The sequence below is a fragment of the Hyaena hyaena genome, unplaced genomic scaffold, assembly GCF_003009895.1.
Source record: "Hyaena hyaena isolate Hyena2069 unplaced genomic scaffold, ASM300989v1 scaffold_678, whole genome shotgun sequence".
NCBI classification, from domain to species: domain Eukaryota; kingdom Metazoa; phylum Chordata; class Mammalia; order Carnivora; family Hyaenidae; genus Hyaena; species Hyaena hyaena.
Window position 1 is genome coordinate 38,477 of NW_024081305.1, and position 16,188 is coordinate 54,664.

Here is a 16,188-nt window from a genome sequence, read left to right on the forward strand (position 1 = left end):
ATGATCTAAATTGGCAGTGTTTTCAGAAGAAAATCATCAGGCATGCTTTCACTCTTTTGTCCTTTGAAGCTCCCTGCAAGAAGTAGCAAATATTTCAATAAGGAACAAATATTTCAATATGGCCTTCATTAATGGCAGTTTATTTTTTCATAGAGTAAAAAATGCTGAACATGCTGACATGCATGTTCTCTTGCAGTGAGAATTGAAACACTTCTAGAAGAAAATCCTACAGAAAATTTACAGTTCAAGTTTCCAGATATTTGTTTGAAGTGCCTCGCCGAGTCTGTATTTTGAAACGTCCACTGCAGGTGGATTAAATATACTGTACTTACCCTTCATGATTCTACTAACTTTGAATTTCAAAAGCAATTCTTCTTCTCTATTCTTGCAAAAAGTTTATAATTCTATTTTTATTCCTAGTTTTTAGATCTACACATTCAGGATCATCTTTGTCTATTTAATTATAAAAGCTTAAAACATAGTAGATGACTACATTTCATACATTTTATGGACCACCTACCATGTACCTGTCTCTCAGAAATTTACGGATATCAGTCTCTTCCCTCAAGGGGGCGCTCACCACCAACTGAGTAGAAAGGTTAGTCCCCATCTCAGCAAATGGTATCTCCAAGCTGCCAAGGTTTATAAACCATAAAGACGTTATGCTAAGTGAAACAAGTCTCAGAAGGACCAATCCTGTATGATTCCAATTACATGAAGTATCTAGAGTAGTCAGATCATAGAGACAGAACGTAGGATGATGGTTGGCAGGGATGGGAGTGGGGTGGGGGTGGGGATTGGGGAGTTGTTGTTTAAACGGTACAGAGTTTCCGTTCAGGAGGATGACAAGAGTTCTGGAGATGGATGGTGATGACGCTTGCCCAACAACGTGAATGTTCTTAATGCCACTGAACTATATATTAAAAATGGTCAACGGGCACCTGGGTGGCTCAGTCGGTTAAGCCTCTGACGTGGGCTCAGGTCATGATCTCACTGTTTGTGAGCTCCAGCCCTGCATCAGGCTCTGTGCTAACATCTCAGAGCCTGGAGCCTGCTTCAGATTCTGTGTCTCCCCCTCTCTCTGCCCCTCACAAGCTCATGCTCTGTCTCTCAATAATAAATAAACATTAAAAAAATTTTTTAATGGTCAAGATGGTAAATTTGTGACATTTACTTTACCACAATAAAATTCTAAACAAAAACAAACGTCACTTTTGAGGTCTGTTTCTCTTTCATCTCCATCTAATTCATCATTAAGTTCCAGTAGCTCTAGTTTCAAAATAGATCCAAAAAGTGACTGCCTCTCACCGAGGCCCCCATCACCATCTAAGGCCAGGCCATGCCATCTCTCACGTGGCTTCCCTCACTAGCCTCCTAAGTGGGCTCCTCGCTTCCACCTGTGGCCTGTGCTGGCCTCTCTTCCACATACCAGTGATAGACACTCTCTGCTGTTGTTTTCTTAATCCAAATCTAAGTATTGGCCAAATTCCATTTTGAATGATTTTATTTATTTATTTTTTACTATTTTTAAATGTTTATTTATTTATTTTGAGAGAGAGAGAGTGTGTGTGTGTGTTTGCAAGTGGGAGAGGAGCAGAAAGAGGAAGGGAGAGAATCCCAAGCAGGGTCTACACTGTCAACACGAAGCCTGATGTGGGGCTTGATCCCAAGAACTGTGAGATTATGACCTGAGCTGAAATCTGGAATTGGACACTTAACTGACTAAGCCATTGAGGTGCTTGGGGAATGGGATATTTTTAAGATTGAAATACTCTGTGTCATGTCATTAGGGAAATGTAAATTAAAACTCTAATGAGATGCTACCACACACCTATTAGAATGGCCAAAAGCCAAACACTGACAATAACAAATGCTAACAAAGATGTAGAGCAACAGAAACTCTCATTCATTGCTGGTGGAAATGCAAAATGGTCACATCAATTTGGAAGAAAGTTTGGCAGTTTCTTATAAAACTAAACATACCCTAAGATCCAGCAACCACACTCCTTGGTATTTATCCTAGGAGTTAAAAACTTAAGTCCATTCAAAAACCTGCACAAAGATGTTTATAGCAGCTTTGTTCATAATTGCCAAAACTTGGAAGCTACCAAGATATCCTTCAGAGAGGAATGGATAAATAAACTGCAATGCATTGTAATATTATTCTACATTAAAAGAATGAGCTGTTGAGGACAAAAAGACATGGAGAAAACTTGAATGCATGTTACTAGGTGCAAGAAGCTAATATGAAAGACTATGTACTGTATGATTCCAACTATATCACATTCGGTAAAAGGCAAATTCTGGAGACGGTCAAGAGATCAGTGGTTACCAAGGCTTAGGGAGAGGGCGAAATGAATTTGTAGAGCCCAGAGGATTTTGAGAGTAGTGAAAACACTCTATGATATTATAGTGATGGATACATGTCATTATACTGTTGTCCAAACCCATAGAATGCCCAACACCAAGAGTGAGCCCTAAGGTAAATCATGGACTTTTGGTGATGACAATGCATTAATGTAGGGTCATCATTAGTAGAAAATGTGCCATTCTGGTGAGAGATGTGGATAATGGGGGAGGCTGTGCATGTGTGGCAGCAGAGAGTATATGGGAAAACTCTGTCCCTTACTCTCAATTTTGTGGCAAATCTAAGACTACTCTACCAAAAAAAAAAAAAATGAAGTCTTTAAAAAACAAACAAAATGAATAAAAAATAAAATAAAAAATTATTCCATGAAAAATATAGGAATCCTCACTAGAAAAAAAAAAAAACAGTAAAACTGATGGTTGTTTCTGGTAGTTGCTTTCTGTTAGGTTACATATAGATTCAAATGATAATAGTGTATGTGGTCCCGAAAATAAAAAGACACAACTTTTAAGTCCATTTGGAGGGGCGCCTGGGTGGCTCAGTTGGTTAAGTGTCCAACTCTTGATTTCGGCTCAGGTCATGAGCTCTTGGTTATTGAGATCAAGCTCCACATCAGGCTTTGTGCTGACAGCAAGAAGCCTGCTTGGGATTCCCTCTCTCTCCCTCTCTCTCTTCCCCTTCCCCCTCATTCATTCTCTTTCTTTCTCTCTCTCTCAAAATAAATAAGTAAACAAAAAATGATAATAAAGTCCATTTGGAATAACAGCACTAACAAGTCATTTGAGTGGTGTCTTCATGCTTTTCAAAGTGCTTTCATATATATCACCCCATTTGATTTTAACAACAGCCACTAGGCTGGCATAGCCTAAAACAGCTGTAAAATTGCCACTGAGAGTAGATAGAAATGATGAAAGAGAAACTATTTTATAACTCAGAATTCTATTTTAGTCACAATAAGACAAAAGAGAACAGACATAGGGCATTCTTCTAAAATTCCTGCCTAGGTAAATAAAATTTTCAGAAATCAGGAGCCAACTTGAACAAGATTAAAAAAGGGAATCTTGAAGCATGATTGGAAAAATATCAGAATGGCTAATTTCATTAGAGAAAGGGAAATAAATGATAGATATGTTGTAGTTTTAAAATATCACAAGAAATAGGGATACCTGGGTGGCTCAGTTGGTTGAACATCCCAACTTCAGCTCAGGTCATGATCTCACAGTTTGTGAGTTTGAGCCCTGTGTTGGGCGTTGTGCTGACAGCTCAGAGCCTGGAGCCTGCTTCGGATTCTGTGTCTCCCTCTCACTCTGCTCCTCCCCCGTCGGAGCTCTCTCTCTCAAAAATAAATAAACATTTTTTGAAAATCACAAGAAATATGGGCACCTGGGTGACTCAGTCACTTGAGTGTCCAGCTTCAGCTCAGATCATGATTTCACGGTTCATGAGTTAGAGCCTCACGTTGGTCTCACTACTGTCAGCACAGCCTGCTTGAGATCCTCTGTGCCCCTCTCTCTCTCTGCCCCTCCCTTGTCATGCTCTCTCTTTCAAAAATAAATTAAAAAAAACCCTTTCACAAGAAATACAATCATTGACTAGTAATCAGGGACCAGATGAGAACGGCATAATTTAAGTGGTTGTATACTTTGTGTGAGAATGGAGGCCACCCCACCAATGAATACAGTAGATACATGGACATAATAGAGATTAGATTACTGGTCCAAGTCCTGGGATACGTCCTCTTCTGCACTGGCCCAGAGAGTGGCTGATCTACAGACACAGAAGCTATGATGGTGAGCTGGGGCCTTCCCAACCCCCACCTAGTCCGTTAGTGTCATGGACTGACCCTCTCCCTAATATACCTGGCAAGTGGTCATCCTCCCCTCAGTCAAATACAGAAAAGATTTACAGAATGATGGTCAGGTTTACCTTGGACTCCTGCAACTAATCCTCATTCTTTAGGACCTAGGTCATGAGGGTAGAACCCTTGTAAACAGGATTAGGACCCTTAGAAAGACACCCCAGAGAGATCCCTCACCCCTTCCACCATATGAGGACACATTGAGAAGATGGCCATCTGTGAACCAGGAAGCGGTCTCTCACCAGACGCCGAATCTACCAGCATCTTGATCTTGGACTTTCTGCCTCCAGAACTGTGATAAACACATTTGTGTTGTTTATAAATCACCCAGTCTATGGTATTTTTATTTTAACAGTCTGAAAGGACTAGGGCACTCACCTTAGCCCCACCCTGCTGGCCCCTCCTTTCCAACCCCAAAGCCACCATCCCAGCTCCTGAACTGATTATTGCAATAACTTTCTAACTGGGCCCCTGTTTCCATTCTTTCTATTCCTTAAGATCAAAGATATGTCCACTGTTGCCTTCTTCCAGCATCATTCTCCTAGGCAGAATTAACTGTGCCTCATTTGTGTCCTCAGAACACCATTAGGGCACTTATAACCCAGCATTGTGGTTATTTCTTGACTTGTCTGCCCCTCTCTTGAAGGCAAGACCTGTGACAGCCATCTTTGTGTCCCCAAAGAATTCATGGGCACAGTCATTCATTGAACAAGAAGCTGTGCAGCAAAGTGGTTATGAACGGAGTTTTGGAGTCCCACTGCTTGGATTCAAATCCTGACTCTGCTGTTTCCTCATCTGTGACTTTGGGCAAGTCACCTTACCTTTCTAATCCTTAGATTCTCCATCTACGAAACAAGGTAACCAAAGTATCCACCTCATTGGACTGTAGACAGGATTGAGTAAGACTATCACAGGGTTTGCCTCAATAAATTCTAGCCACCAGAATGCAAACGGGTGAAGCCACTCTGGAAAACAGTAGGGAAGTTCCCCAAAAAAGTAAAAATAGAACTACCCTATGACCCAGCAATTGCACTACTAGGTATTTATCTAAAGGATACAAAAGTGCTGATTCGAAGGGGCACATGCACCCCAATGTTTATAGCAGTGCTATCAACAATAGCCCAAGTATGGAAAGAGCCCAAATGTCCATTGACTAACAAATGGATAGAGAAGATGTGGCATATATATATATATACACACACATATATATATGTACACACATACATATATATACACATATATATAATGGAATATTACTCAGCAATCAAAAAAATTGAAATCTTGCCATTTGCAACAACATGAATGGAACTAGAGTTTATTATGCTAAGCAAAATAAGCCAGTCAGAGAAAGATAAATACCTTACGATTTCACTAACATGTAGAATTTAAGAAACAAAACATGAACACAGGGGAAGGGAATGAAAAATAAAATAGAGAGGGGTGCCTGGGTGGCTTAGTCGGTTAAGCGTCCGACTTTCACTTAGGTCATGATCTCGCGGTTCGTGGGTTCGAGCCCCGCGTCGGGCTCTGTGTTGACTGCCAGCTCAGAGCCTGGAGCCTGTTTCAGTCTGTGACTCCCTCTCTCTCTGACCCTCCCCTGCTCACGCTGTCTCTCTCTCTCTCTCCTAGAAATAAATAAAACATTAAAAAAAAAAATAAAATAGAGAGAGAAAATGTAAGAGACTTAAATACAGAGAACAAACTGACAGTTGCTGGAGGGATGTTGGGTGGGGAGATGGGCTAATGGATGATGGGCATCAAAGAGGGCACTTGCTGGGATGAGTACTGGATGTTATATGTAAGTGATGAATCATTGGGTTTTACTCCTGAAACCATTATTACACTATATGTTAACTAACGTGAATTTAAATAAAATCAAAAAATTTTTAAAAATGCTAACCACCATTATTAATAAATGGTTGTTGAATTGAATTGGCTCTACCCTATACATCAATGTCCAGTTACTCTTCCTTAACATTGTCACTTCTGTCCTAACTCCCTGATCAAAATCTTCCAGGGGCTTGCTCAATTTGGATGAACCCCCAACTCCTTAGCTTCAGTAGGTATTGATTTATGGATTAGAGGCATTTAAAAAAACATGTTTATCATTATTTAAATGTTTTTTTGAACACCATTTTTGTAAAGCTTCTTTTGTAATTAGGAGTTGATCACAAGAAAATTAATCTGCCAGGATTAACCTTTCAGGGAAGCATTCTGAGAACCTACCTGAAACTCAATGGTTCCCGCCCTTGGGTGCCTATTAAAATCACCTGGGGAGCTTTTGAAAGCAAACCAAAGACTAGGCCCAACCCCCAGAAATTCCAATCTAATTGGTCTGGGGTGTGTGGCTGAAAGGTGGGATTTTTTTTTTTTCAAAGCTCCCCCATGAGTCTAATATACAGCCAGGGTGGAGTGGCACTCTGATCACCTCTACTTTGTCATACCTGGTAGAATTTCATGCCAACTTACCTGCAACCACACAGTTCTGAGGTTCTTGCTTTTCAGCTGGCTGTTTCTGTTCCCAGTTTGCCTGGTATAGGCCCCAGACACACCAGTTCCTGCCCTAAAGGGTTCATAAAGAAGTACCTTCAGAGGCAAACAAGCCTTGTCTTCAATCAGGCCACAAACACATCTTGACTCACCCTCATAACTTCCTGGACTCTAGATCCAGTTCACACTTTACTGATAACATCCTGACTGGAGAACCAGTTTCTGACCTGCAGTGATCCCTTCACCCCTCGGCTGGGTCTGGAATTTCATGCTCTCTGAGCTCCTCCCTGGTCTTGGACTGGCAGGAGTTGATTATTTCTTTGACTCTTGGGACTTAGCCTCCTGACTTTCACCTTGATAGCCCCTAGCCTTCTGATTGTTTACAACTTTAGCTTCCATCTTGTGGTTCTAACCCCATCCCAGCTCCCAGTCTCAGCCATCGGTGCACTTGGCATGGCTAGATTCTACTTACTTTTCTGATAGAGAACTGGGTGAAGAACTGATCTTTGAACAACAAGGAAGCAAGAGGTCTGAAATAAGTTAATCCAGACAAAGGGAGGGGGCAGTTTTGGGGATGGCCCAACACAATTTACAGTTGTGTGTGTGTGTTAGGAACCTAAGGGTAATGCATATAGTATTCCAGGAGACTGTGTAAAAATCAAAGTCCTTTCCATCTAAATAGCAGGTTTTCCACTCCTTATTTCTTCCTTCCTTCAGCTTTGCTTTCCTCCCTTTTAGCACAAAAAAATGTGTGGGGCCCAAATAGGAAATCTGAATTTCTGCTACAGTGAGGACAAAATGAGATTTCAGAATCAAATCAACTCACTGCAGAGAGGCAAAGAAAGTGACAGGTGACCAGGATTCAGTATTCGTATAGGTCCTTCACATAGTGTCTGTATTGTTAATCTGGAAGGGCCTTGCTCTTTAATGAAGGCCCCTGCAGTAGACTTGAGTTGGTCATCTCTTTGCTCCCTGACTTGGGTCATGTAGGCCTAAGCTGCCAATCTCAATTTAGGAGAAGGGGATGCTGCTTCTCACTTCAGTTCACTTCCGGCACCTACATCCCTTCTGCAGTTGTCAAGTGAGGGCAACCTAGCTCACAAATCTAGCTGGGATAACACCTCAAGGGGTTCTTTCACTTAAGACTTGACAGGCAACTCAAAGATTTCTCAAAAATGTGGGAATCCACACTATGGAATGAGAACTGGGTACAATTTACTCTATAGTTAGCTTAAATAGAATCATTTAAATTAGAACTATAAATATAGGGAGTAGTGTTTTGCTATTAATTCCTTCTCTACATCTTGGTGAAAACTTAGACAAATTTCTTTGTAGAGTCTCCTATTTTCTTATAATTTACTTCATTAGGAGTATGCCATACTAGCCTATAATGAAAAAAGTAATTTCCTTCCATTATGACCCTTATGACTAATTCCAGAAAACTCACATTCATGGTTGGCAATTGGTCCTTCTGCAGACACCATTGAAACATTTGGTCTAATTATGGTTTTAAACCATCAGGCAAATCTACAAGAAAAGGTCTGAAGGATAATTGCATCAATTGTCAGCCTCTTCTACGAAAGAAACAATGGCTCCAAGTCTGAGAAGAGCCTGTGAATGAAGACCAGCTTGAATTTTATGCAAAATGTATCAGAAGTAACTGAATGAAGTGACCTGAAGGTAGGGTCCCTTGGTGTCACTTGTCTCCTTAGACCTTGGATGATATCTATCAAAATTCTGTTTCAACCTTTTCATCTTGACAGAGGCTAATCAGCAAATTTGGTCAGAACCTAAAACTGCTCTGATTTCATTATAGTACAGAGGAGTGTACTTACTTATTTTTATAACACTTTTTGTCATTAATATATGTAATTCAAATATGTGAAAGTGTCACAAAAGCAAAAAAGTCATAAAAAATGATTGATTATAGAAAATTGGGAAAATCTGGAAAGTATAATAAATCATTAAAATTAGCCATAGTCTTCCCAACTAAAACCTAACATTCTGGGAAGTTTCTAGTTGTTTTTTTTCTTTTAGTGTACAGGTATGTATGTGAGTGGTATAAATGCATATTTTAGGTAAAAATGGGATCATACTGTTAACTGCTTTTAAAAATTATTGTTAGGGGGCACCTGGGTGGCTCAGTTGGCTAGGTGTCTGACTTCGGCTCAGGTCATGATCTCCTGGTTTGTGAGTTCAAGCCCCGTGTCAGGCTCTGTGCTGACAGCTCAGAGCCTGGAGCCTGCTTCAGATTCTCTGTCTCCCTCTCTCTCTGACCCTCCCCCACTCACACTCTGTCTTTCTTTGTCTCTCAAAAACAAATAAGCATTAAAATTTTTTAAAAATTATTGTTAGAATGCATTTTTCCATGCCATTAGGTATTCTCCAAAAAAGTGAATTTTAATGATTGTGTGTAATGACTGCATCCCATTATAGAAAGTGCATATTACAGTTTATCTATGTCTCTATTGTTGGAAATTTAAACTATTTCCAGCTTTTGAATATTATATATAAAACCCAACTGATTATCCATAATCATAAATGCTTATTTATGACCTCCTCTAACTACTTCCTTAGGATAAACTTCCTAGAAATGGAATGACGGATGGGTTCAAAGGTATAAACAGTTTAAGACTTTTGAACGTCTAACTTGCTCTCCAGAAAAGTTGCAGCAATACATACTTCCTACCAGAAATATCTGAAAGTGCTGTTGTCACAGGGGCTGTCCCCCTGTGGCTTTAGCACTGAAAGTTCCACATTCCAGGAAACCCCTCTAGATCTCAGCATGGGTGTGGAGGTTTGGGGGAAAAGTACAAAACGCACGCTGTCACTAAAACATGTGGGCTGAAAATAACATTGCTTTTAGTGTCAAATGGTTATGGCATAGATTATCCACCCTCCATGGTCACCAACCACCCATGTTGGCTACCATGACTTTCAGTTCCTTGTAATCACCAGCAAGATCTGACTTAAGTGTGCAACTCAAAGTGCCTCGTAACCAGGAGGCCTAACACTCTTTGTCTCTGCCTATGGATTAACTATTGTGCTTTGCTTGTACTGAGAATTTGTATTGAGTGTGAGTTTAATATTTAACATTGTGAATATTGTGATCATGTTTTCTAAGAATTCAGATTATAATACCGACACCAGCATGACCCAGATGTCACTGAAGACAAAGGCTAAATAACTGTGTCGTTTTACTGACAGATGAAAGAACACAGGGATGTGACTGGGGATGTAAGTATTACAGAGCATACTATGCAGGTGCAGAAAAAAAATTGGAGTCAGGCATGGTAGAGAAGGGGATGTAAAAGCACATATGAAGAATGAATCTCATAAGTCTGGGATGAGACAATCAAAAGTTTGTTAGTATGTTTGTTTGTCCAAAAGGCACCAATGCTTAGTGGGAAAGAGTGGCCATTGAATTAGTGTGAACATACCACACTAAGGAACACAGTTTCATATCACTCCTTTTGATTGCTCTGTGACTGAGTCAAGTCACATTTCCTGATTCAGAGGTTAAAACTAAAGTGTCCTGTGGGAGAATGGGAGAACGAAAAGAGGAAATTTTGATAACAAATGTATTGGCCTCCTGCAATGTAGACCTGATTCTGGCAGAGCTTACCAACCATTACACTTTTTACAGCATATTAAGTAATGAGTTAAATCACAGCAACAATGGTGATAACAAAGGTGATCAGGATATGCCACCCCCAAATATGACATCTTGGCATATTATTTTGAGCTGAAGTCAATTGAGAAACAATGGATGCAAAAAATGCTCTCTGAACGGGCACCCTCCTACACTGCTGGTGGGAATGTAAACTGGTGCAGTCCCTCTGGAAAACAGTGTGGAGGTTCCTCAGGAAATTAACAATAGAACTCCCCTATGACGCAGCAATAGCACTGCTGGGAATTTACCCAAGGGATACAGGAGTGCTGATGCATAGAGGCACATGTACCCCAATGTTCATAGAGTCACTCTCAACAATAGCTAAAACATGGAAAGAGCCTAAGTGTCCATCAGCTGACGAATGGATCAAGAAGATGTGGTTTATCTATACCATGGAATACTACATGGCAATGAGAAAGAATGAAATCTGGCCATGTGTAGCAACATGGATGGACCTTGAGGGTGTTATGCTGAGCAAAAAAAAAAAGAAAAGAAGGACAGATACCATATGTTTGCACATATAGGAGGATTAGGAGGAACTTAATGGAGGACCATGAGGGAGAAGAAGGGGAAAAATAGCTGGGGAGAGGGAGGGGGCAAACCATGAGAGACTCTTGAATGCTGAAAACAAACTAAGGGCTGCTGGGGGTGGGGGGAAGGAGAAGGGGAGGTAATGGGCATGGAGGAGGGCACTTGTGGGGATGAGCACTGGGTGTTATATGGAAACCAACTTGATAATAAACTATGTAAAAAAAAAATGCTCTCTGTCCTCTCCCATCTGCCTCAAAGCACTATATAAATTTTCCCTGGGGGCACCTGGGTGGCTCAGTGGGTTGAGCATCTGACTCTGGCTTAGGTCATCATCTTGCAGTTTGTGAGTTCGAGCCCTGCTTCAGGCTCACTGCTGTCAGCACAGATCCTGCTTCGGATCCTCTGTCTTCCTCTCTCTCTGCTTCTTCACTACTCACATGTGTGCTCTCTCTCTCTCAAAAATAAATAAAAAAAAACATTAAATTTTCCCTGGAGAAAGGTGCCTCCCCACTCCTTCCCCCAGCTCTGCCCTTGCATCAGGAAGAGAAGAGCATTTTTATCATCAGAAATAGGGAGTCAACACTGAGATGGATTTGCATAAACAGACCTTACTAAAATATCCATTATCTTCCATTAGTTCCCTCATATATTTCCCAGTCTCTTCCCTGTGATTTATCATGTCTTGGAACCCAAACTCCTTTCCTTTGTTCAAATGGTATATACACCCTCAAGTCTAGCTGCTGCTTTAAGTTTCACTTCTTTTCTGTGAACTCCTAGGCACATAAACATTAAATAAAAATTATACCTTTTCTCCTGTTAATTGGTTTTTTTGTCAGTTTAATTCACAGGCCCCAGCTACTGAACTAAGAGGGTATAGGAAAACTTCTTCCTACTTGACAGCAAAAAAAAAGTTCTTTTTCTTAGGCACTTTTATAGGAAAAATGGAATTCCAAGCCATCTTGATTTCTATGAGGACTTTAATGAAACTGTAGAAAACATAAACAAAAGACTGTTGATATATTATCCAACTACAAGCTGGACCATGCTTATCTTATCTGCATATTTGGCAGACAGTCCAAAATGTAGATTTGGGCAAATTCCATTCAGTCTATACTTTTCTCATGAAAGATAATGAAAAAAGATCTTTTCTGCTAAATGTTTTGCATACCTTGTACAGCATATTTCTAAAGAGGAATGTGATTTGCTCACCTATGAAATTGACACTTTCATTACAAAAGCTTTGGTCACTTTTCAGGCTCCTGAAAACCGCAGAATAACTTAATGAGATATTTGACTGTAAAAATGGAAGGAGATAGCCTTCTGAGACATGGGCCTGGAGAATGGCTTGCTTTGGAGTGCTCATGAATGATGAGCATTTTAGATATTTATAGTTGATAAGATGCATGTAGAGACACAAAGACATTATTGACAAGCTTTATTTCTGCCAAAACAAGCTTGTAGATGCAAAGTGGATGAACATTTTTGGAGAGCTGGATACAAATTCTTACATGTCTAAAACCCTGCTATTACCAGTAAGTAAAATCGTGAGTATTCCATGCTGAAATGCTTTGTTGAGAGCTCATTAGCTTGTTTCCATCACATTGGAATTAGTGTAATTTGGGCTTATCTTGATAAGAGCACCTCTGTAAATCAAACTGATTTTTACAATTGAGTATATTCATTCTATCACTATATAAAACAAAAGGAGGCTCTAAGTTATTATAAAAGGAAACAGCATAAAAACATGGTATTATGGAAGAGAAACATATTTCTATTAAAAATAGTTTAAGGTTTGTTTAATTATCCTATTATATTTACACTCACCTTTTGAAAAGTATTACATGTGTTTATCTTAAGCATATATAATAATATAGCCTACAAAATGTAAGTATCCAATAAAGAGTTTTAACAAGTTAAAAGTAAGTTGCTATATCAGAGAATTGAAAGAAACATGATAAAAATATATTTTTCAAGGTGCCTATCTGGCTCAGTTGGTGGAGTGTGCAACTCTTGATCTTGGAGTTGTGGGTTTGAGCCCCATGTTGGATGTAGAGGTTACTTAAAAATCAAAAATATTTTTGAAAAATCATATTTTTCCTGCACATCATTTTTTAATATGTCTTGTTATTAAATATATAAGTTGTCCTTGTTAACCAGTCTTATTGTGGTTTTGTTTAATTACATTTAAAGGAGTGTCTGAGTTGTTCAGTTGGTTAAACATCTGGCTTTGCCTCAGGTCATGATCTTGGTTTGTGGGTTTGAGCCCCGCATTGGGTTCTCTCCTGTAAGTGCAGAGCCGACTTTGGATTCTCTGTCTTCCTTTCTCTCAGCTTCTTCCCTGCTCACGCATATGTGTGCGTATGTGTATGTGTGCGCATACTCTCTCTCTCTCAAAAATAAACATTCAGGGGCCCCTGGGTGGCTCAGTCAGTTAAGTGTCCAACTTCGGCTCAGGTCATGGTCTCACGGTTCATGGGTTCGAGCCCTGCTTCAGGCTCTGTGCTGACAGCTCAGAGCCTGGAGCCTGTTTCAGATTCTATGTTTCCCTCTCTCTCTGCCCCTCCTCCACTCATGTTCTGTCTCAGAAATAAATAAACTATAAAAAAAAATTTAAAAAAACATTAAATAAGTAAATAAATAAATAGCATTTATGTAATGGATAAGTAAACAATACAAAATAATATATAGTTTTAGGTTTTTATCATATTTTTATGTTAAAATAACAACACATAAATCTAGTTACTTATTATATATTCTATTATTATTAATTTTTTTCTGGTATGATTGTGTCCTGGGTTGCCTTTCTAAAAAAAGTCCTTTTACCAACTTTATGTCACCAAAAGCCAGGCATTGATTTTTTGTTAGAAGTTTGCCAATTTGTTAGGAGGAAAAATGTCATATCTTTGCCAGATGTGCATTTCTTTTAAAAATTTTTTTATTGTTTATTTATTTATGAGAGAGAGAGAGACAGTACGAGTAGGGGAGGGGCAGAGAGAGAAGGAGACACAGAATCTGAAGCAGGCTCCAAGTTCTGAGCTGTCAGCAAGGAGCCTGATGCAGAGCTTGAACTCATGAACTACAAGATCATGACCTGAGCCAAAGCCAGATGGTTAACTTGACTGAGCCACCCAGGTGCCTCGTTAAATGTGCATTTCTTTACTACGAAGGAGACTGAACATTTTTCACATGTTCATTATCCATATTTTTCCTTTGGAAACAGCCTATTTCTTAGTTTTGTCAAAACTACTGGTCTTAAAAATAAATTTAAAAACATTTCTGTTAGTCTCTTTCTGTCTTTTTGATGTGTAACTCTACGTCAGTCAAAGCTGCCATACTTCTCAATTTGTGGCTTGGTCTTTCCATTTTTATTTTTTATCTATTTTTATTTTTTGGTGAAGATTTTGGGCATACTTTAGAATCGTTGTTTTTGAACTACCTGTTTTTATTTTTTCCTTAAAGAAGCAGTTTTGTACAGGGTTGAGAGTAGGGTTCTGGAGTTGCCCAGACCCAGGTTTGAGCTTCCACCTATACAAACCTCGAACAAGTTCTTGGTACTTGTACTATTACAGATGACTTCTTTCTTTGCTTACAATCAGCTAACTTTTACTTTTCTTTAGTTCAAGTTTTTACATGTAAGCCTTTGATCTGTCTGGAATTCATACTGGTGAATGATGACTACATCGTTCTATATTTTGAAGGAGGTTTTGCTTTTCCTTCCATAGATGATGTGCCAGTGAGAGAATAGTGCAGCTGTCCCTGCTCCATCCCGGGGCTGTTCAGCTGCCTCTGAGTCACTCTGTGGCATTGGGCGGGTGTTATAGCTCCTGGCTTTCTAGTGGATAGAATAGCTTCCAGATTGGGTCCCAGCTGAATGAAGTCTCCCTTGGTGACATAGAAAAATGAACTCTATGATACTTCCTAGTACAGAGCCCCCAGGCTACAGCTGTCTTGGGTTTCTCTTTAACCACTTCATGCCTGGTGCCTGGAAGATTAGAACCACACGTGGCATCCATCCTATCCTGGGACATTTCCTCTGCTCTCATCTTCCCTCTAGTATCGGGATTTGGGTGCCCCACCTTCATGCTTCCTGCCCAGGTGACACCTTCTAGATCTGAATCTGCGATGACTCAGAATGGTCCTCTCTCCCCAGCTACACTTTGGCCTCCACCCCGCCCTCCTGCTGCTGTGATATGTGACAACCTCCCTGGGAAAACAGGATCTTAATTACCTCCCTGTATCAAAGGTGGAATTCTATGGATATTTCCTTCCATTGTAACAGCATACTTATCTTCAAATTAATTGTAACCTTCTGGTAATGTAGAGCAAGTCATACTCATTTTTTTGCTTCCTTATCACAGGCAAGTACTTGATCACATACACATGCAATCAAATATTGGTTAGATTAGGGGCACCTGGGTGGCCCAGTTGGTTCCATATCTGACTCTTGGTTTTAGTTCAGGTCATGACCTCACAGTTCATGGGATAGAGCCCCGTGTCCGGCTCTGCACTGACAGTGTGGAGCCTGGTTGGAATTTTCTCTCCCTCTCTCTCTGCCCCTCCCTGCTCGTGCTGTTTTTGTCTCTCTCAAAATAAATAAATAAACAAAAACCCCCACAAATATTGGTTAGGTTAAGTTATACTTGATTTTAAAATATCAATAATGAATAAAGGGAGGAGATTATCTCTGATGGCAAAGATTCTTCCCAAGGTATATTCCTGGGAGATTAATTTTCTTCCAGCTTTGCCCAATGTTTCCCAGAGGAGGTTTTTGCTCCTTTTCCAGATAACCTTCTTTGTGAAAAAGTCAGTTGCTTCTCTTAGGCGAGGAGACATGGGCCAAATAGTTAACCTCCAGCTTGCCCTCAACTTTCAAAGTTTCAAAAAATCCCTTTAAATTCTAAGTTAGATTTGTTGATGAGCTGTGGAAACCTCTGAGTTTAAAGAAAGTAGACCACTGCAACCACAGATCTGACTAATCTAATCCCTTAGGGGGTACAGTAGGTCCCCCAAGCAGTCAGTGCATTTGTACTGCAGCCTATGAATATTTTATAGATGTCCTTTTGTCCTTACTTATGGGCATTGATCTGTGCAATCTGCCTTAAATAATATCAAAAGAATACCTTCTCTTGACCTCTGTTCCTGAATGATTTATGGAGACGCACAAGGCCTATCAGAGATTCGTTATTAATGTCCTTAACAAATGCTTTTCTTGTTTTTAAGGTTGTTTATTTTGAGGGAACGCACACACGAGTAGGGGAGGGGAATAGA